Below are 6,362 nucleotides of genomic sequence, written 5' to 3'. Positions count from 1 at the left end.
GCTCAATTGCTACAGAACGCTGGAGAAGAAGCGGCGGGAGGGAGGCTGGATTGTACTTTCTTAAGCAGGATGTTGATTGTGTAATGGCAGTTCCTCTTTTCGCTGGCATAGAAAACCTTGGAAGATTCAGGATCGAGTTAACTGGCCTTGCAGTTAATTCCATGTTGTTGCTGGCTCTGGAAAAAACCAATTGTACACTTAGAAATCCAGTGACATCATTAATGACCAAATACTTTTAGGAAGAACACACATACGGAGTCTTGAGAGCAAAGAGGGCTCTTTTAGTTTTGCAATGCATATTTATTTCTTAAAATCCTAGTTGTTTTAAATGTTAAATGTCAGGCAAGCATCACTCATGCTTCATGAAGTATTTTATTCAAAGCTGTGCTAGAATATGGGTTGGGTTGTCATTTCACATGTACTTCTGAAAGTACATCCTTTGAGTTGGATCCTGAAGAGCTTCCTCCAGGCATGGGAGATGGCTGCCAGTCCAGAAGTGTGTGTTGTGGTCCCAAACACAGAGATGTTGAATTCCAGAGCAGCAAAATAGGAACAGAGGGTCCAGATGCAGGTGAGTAGCTAAAACAGAGTAGCTAAAACTGGATCTACCCCACTGAAAGCAAACTGCACGGACAGGTGGTATCCACACTCCTGTGTACATTCCAGTGCACACAGATTAATTTTGTGGCTGTTCAAAACCTCAGAGACACAAGAGCTGTTGTCACACAAGAGCTGTTGTCAGGCCCTAGTTAGCCAGGTTTTGAGGCTGGCGGTAACGGGCTGGCAGTCCACATGAGCCAGAACCTATAGTGAACAAATATCAGAGGGCCAGAAGTAAATGCTTGGCACAGACAGGGGTCAAGGTTCACAGAAGCAAGCAGGGATTTGGGCAGTGTCTCCACACCAGGAACAAGTTGGTCAGACTGAGCAACAAGTTAGGTGGAACTTTAGTGGGCCTAGAAGACAGGGAATGATTCTGGAAGTCAGCTGACCCAGGCAGAGTGATCCTGTGACCTAGGTGGTACCATCAAAGCAAAGGGTTTAATGGTTCAAAATCTAATGGTTCAGAATCCAAGGGAAGCTTTATGGTTGACCAACTAAATGCATTTCATAAAGTGTTGGCAGTGTTACAAATTAACTATTCAAAATCAACAATCCTTTTCTCTAATAGAGACATAGCAGGAAAAACCAACAACAAAGAGTTTAGTTTGCCAGACTTGCAAACAGGGATATCTCTGGGCACATAAAAGACTTGAGTTACATTTGGCCAAGAGATTGAAAAAAGTGTTGATGGAAGAGATTCATAAAGACCAAGCGGGCTTTCTCCCGGGAAGACACTTGTCTGACAATTTGAGGAATATAATTGATATTTTGGAAAAACTAGAAGTGAACATAAATACTAAAGCAGTTTTGATATTTGTGGACGCAGAGAAAGCTTTTGACAACATTTCTTGGACTTTCATGAAAAAAAAACTTACAGGGTATGGGGGTAGGCCAAGGTTTTGAAAATGGTATAAGTGCAATATATTCTGAACAAAAGGCTAAATTAATTGTAAATAATGTGGTGACGGAAGAATTTAAGATAGAAAAAGGGACACGACAAGGTTGCCCAATCTCCCCATTGCTTTTTATATCAGTCCTGGAGGTTCTGCTGAATATGATAAGAAGGGACCAGTTGGTTAAAGGTATACAGGTCGGAGCCAAACAGTACAAATTGAGAACATTTGCAGATGACTTAGTATTGACGTTACAGGAGCCAGAATCTAGTACCAAAAGGGTTTTAGAACTGATTCAATAATTTGGTCAAGTTGCAGGATTTAAATTGAATAAGTTAAGGACCAAGGTTTTAGAGAAAAATTTAACACCAATGGAGAGAGAGAGGTTTCAGAATGAGACAGGTTTAACAGTGGTTAAGAAAGTTAATACCTGGGGATTAACATGACAGCAAAAAATGGGAATTTATTTAAAGATAACTATAAAAAATGCTGGGCTGAAGTGAAAAAAGATTTAGAAATTTGGTCAAATTTGAAGCTTTCACTGCTGGGTCGTATTGCTGCGGTAAAAATGAATGTATTGCCTAGAATGTTGTTTTTGTTTCAAACACTGCAAATTGTGGGCAAAATGGACTGTTTCAAGAGGTGGCAGAGAGATATTTCTAGATTTGTCAGGCAGGGCAAGAAGCCTAGAATAAAATTTAAAATATTAACAGATGCAAAGGAAAGAGGTGGGTTTGCCCTGCCAGACTTTAAACTTTACTATGAATCAGCAGCTTTTTGCTGGTTGAAAGAATGGCTGCTTCTTGAAAACACTGACATTTTGGATTTAGAAGGTTTTAACAACGTATTTGGATGGCATGCATATCTGTGGTATGATAAGGTCAAAGCACATAAAGTATATAAAAACCATATTGTCAGGAAAGCATTGTTTAATGTTTGGATAAGATACAAGGACTTATTGGAAAATAAAACCCCAAGGTGGCTGTCACCGATGGAAGTGAAAGCTCAGAAAAAGCTCAATATGGAGGTCAAGTGGCCGAAATATTGGGGAATTTTGGAACAGGATGGAGATAGACTGAAATTGCAGAGTTTTGAAAAACTAAAAAACAAAGTGCGAGACTGGCTTCATTATTATCAGATAATGGAGGCATACAATTTGGATAAGAAAATTGGCTTCCAGGTGGAAAAATCAAAATTAGAAACAGAATTGTTAGAACCCAAAACTAAGATTTTGTCAAAGATGTATAACTTGCTGTTGAAATGGAATACTCAGGATGAAACAGTGAAATCTGCTATGATTAAATGGGCACAAGACATTGGATATAACATAATGATGGCTGACTGGGAACAGTTATGGACCACAGGTATGAAGTTTACGGCATGTAATGCCTTAAGAGAGAATATTATGAAAATGATATACAGGTGGTACATGACCCCAGTCAAGCTTGCAAAAATCTACCATTTGCCCAATAATAAATGTTGGAAATGTAAGGAAACTGAAGGTACATTCTTTCACCTATGGTGGACATGCCCAAGGATTAAGACTTTCTGGGAGATGATCTATAATGAATTAAAAAAGGTATTTAAATATACCTTCTTGAAGAAACCAGAGGCCTTTCTCCTGGGCATAGTCGGCCAATCGGTGTTAAAGAAGGACAGAACTTTCTTTATGTATGCTACAACAGCAGCAAGAATACTTATTGCAAAGTATTGGAAGACACAAGAACTACCCACTCTGGAAGAGTGGCAGATGAAAATGATGGATTACATGGAACTGGCGGAAATGACTGGCAGAATCCGAGACCAGGGAGAAGAGTTGGTGGAAGAAGATTGGAAGAAATTTAAAGACTATTTACAGAAAGACTGCAAAATTAATGAATGTTAGAATGATGTTGGATTGAAGTTAAGTGGTTTCTAGCTGTAATGGTATAAAAGAATATGAAAAAATTGGATTTTTAATAGGTAAAAATTTAATGTTATAATATATTAAGATTAAAGATCAGGATAAAATAAGGAGGGAAAGGAATTGCTGAACTTATAAATTGAACTGGAATACAAAAAAGGGAGGTATGAGGAGGTCCGGGAAACAAGCAAATGAAAGATAAGTGACAAAAAGATGGAATTGTTTTTAACTGTTTTTTACATTGTATTTTTTCTTTTTTCTTTTTCATTATGTAATATTGTGAAAACTTTAATAAATATTTATAAATAAATAAAAAGACTTAAGTTACAAGCCCATGACACACAACTGCCTAAAAATTGTGTCTGCTGATTTATGTGTTTGGATGCAGATTTAGGCTGACTTAGGTGGGAGGACAGCGTTCTCGAAGCTACAAACATGAGTCTGACCAAACTGCGGGAGGCAGTGGAAGACAGGAGTGCCTGACGTGCTCTGGTCCATGGGGTCACGAAGAGTCGGACACGACTAAACGACTAAACAACAACAAGGTGGAACAAAATTATGGCTCTCACTATCAGGGATTTCTCTGAATGATGGCTTTCCTAGCCCCCATCCACTGTCTGTGGATTGGGTTCTCTGCAAATGAAGAAGGAAGATGCTTTAGCTAGCTAGGTTCTCATGGCACTGTGATTTGCAGTGTGCCCAACTGCCATGTAGGCAAAAAATAAAATAAAATGTGAGGGTGGCGAAGAGTGGGAGATCCAAGACCACCTGCAAAAGCCGTGCAGCGTCTTGATCCCTTCACCAGGGTGCACTCCTTGCTTGCAGTGGAAACAGAGCTTTTGTGTTTCAGATAGGAAGTCACTGGGTTTATCTGCCAGGAGCCATGGGCTGCTCAGTGCCTTATAACCATCTGCCTATCTGCATATTTATGCTTACACAAATGTGTTCATGTACGACAGCGAGGGATGAGGGGAGATTTCGTGTGTAGCTCGTGATATGGAAGCCCCCATTGCCAACAACTTTTGCCCAGTTCAACCAAACTGTCAGAAATACAAAGAACCAACCCCCTTTCCCCCTAGAATTCAAAAGGACAGCTTTGGGTTCTTTTAGAACAGTGGGAAAGTAACTATTGCTGTTAAAGAAAGAGAAACATTTTTATATTTTGACCACAGGGTGGCACTGTAGAACTGAAAAGCAGTAAGACAAAAGCTGTACAATAACAAGGACGGCATTGAATGGGAGCCCAACTCTTGTCTGCCCAGTTTTAGGGTAGCCTTTTAAGCATTACAAAATGTTTAAGTGCAGTATGGTCCCTCATAGCTTTCAATATCAGATGGCCAAGAGCTGAATCAGTGACACCTTCCCCAGGATACCAGGGTTTTAGTGTGGAGGATGCTAAGGGTACAATCCTATACATGTCCAGTTAGATAAAAGTCCTGCTCAGTTCAGTGACGCTCATTCCCAGAGAAGTGCGAATAACACTGTAGTCTCTCCTGCCATTACTGCTGGCATCTCATGCAGAACACCAACAGCCTGTACCAGTCTAGTACAGTGGTACCTCAGGTTAAGAACTTAATTCGTTCTGGAGGTCCGTTCTTAACCTGAAACTGTTCTTAACCTGAGTTACCACTTTAGCCAATGGGGCCTCCTGCTGCCGCCATGCGATTTCTGTTCTCATCCTGAAGCAAAGTTCTTAACCTGAGGTACTATTTCTGGGATAGCGGAGTCTGTAACCTGAAGCGACTGTAACCTGGAGCGTCTGTAACCCGAGGTGCCACTGTGTATGCATTTTCTGTTCCCCTCTTTTTATGTTGTGAAGCACCCTATGATCTTCGGCTGAAGGGCTACACATTTAATAGTAAAAATAATATTAATAGCAGACTCACTGAGCAGCAGTCTAGCTGACCTATTGACTTACCAATTGAGAAGTGGAGCAAGTGACTGAAGAGCCACCTGAGCAGGTGACCTAGTGCTGGAATGGGTGACTGAGGAGCAGCAATCCAGTCTTGAGGTTAACAATGCACTGACTAGTGGTCCAGTTATTTGTTTTTATTATTATTCAGTTTTACAATATAAATTTGAATTTGAATAATCATAGACTTCCCTCCATTGGTTCCATTGTCAACCTTTTTCTACTGCATCATATAATTTCTCAATTTTTCTTAAAAATTAATTTTTACCTTAGTTTTCATTACAAGTGTTGTTATAATCCTGCCGAAGTTTTTCGTCCTTTACAGTGTTCTCTTAGGTAACTTATAAATTTCCCGCATTCCTTATTAAAGCTTCTATCTTCTTGGTTTCTAATTTTCATGATCATTTTCACCATTTCGGCATAGTCCATCTTCTTTTTCAACCACTCTTCTCTGGTCGTGACTCTGAGCCAGTAGTATCTGCACTGCTGTCATCGCATACATGAATAGTATGCTCTTTGGTAGTGGTCAAGTTATTCTTGGCCAACAGACAAAGCTAGTCACAGGGGCTACCAATGACAAATATGAATCCAGGTGTAACCTCCAGCTATTGACCTACCCCTTGAGAAGGAGTACAGCCCCTCCATCGTGCCCTTTGTCTCCAGTGCGTATTGTTGTGCTCGTGTATCTGGAGCCAAAACTGCACCACCCACAGTAAAGGCACAGGCAGACTTAGGGTATCCCTAAGGCAACACTAGGTTTGCAGAAAAGCCCTTGTAGGAATAAATCCTATCAAAGAGGGGGGAAACCAAAACACCCCATAAGAACTCAATGACACAGAATGTTTAGGGGTGAAAGGGGAGAGCAGAAGGGAGGGAGGGAAGGAGAGAGAGAGAGACTACAGAGATCTATACGAAGAGTAGAATGAATTGTTTATTTGGTGATTTTCCTGGTTCACTTTGAAAAACAATTTTAAATTGCTCTCAGGATGACAGAAGAGATAGCTCCCCGCAGATAGCAACAGAGAAATCAAAGCATCAGTATTCAATGAAA

The sequence above is a fragment of the Podarcis vaucheri genome, assembly GCF_965113315.1.
Source record: "Podarcis vaucheri genome assembly, chromosome: 2".
NCBI lineage: Eukaryota > Metazoa > Chordata > Lepidosauria > Squamata > Lacertidae > Podarcis > Podarcis vaucheri.
This window is presented reverse-complemented; position numbering follows the sequence as displayed.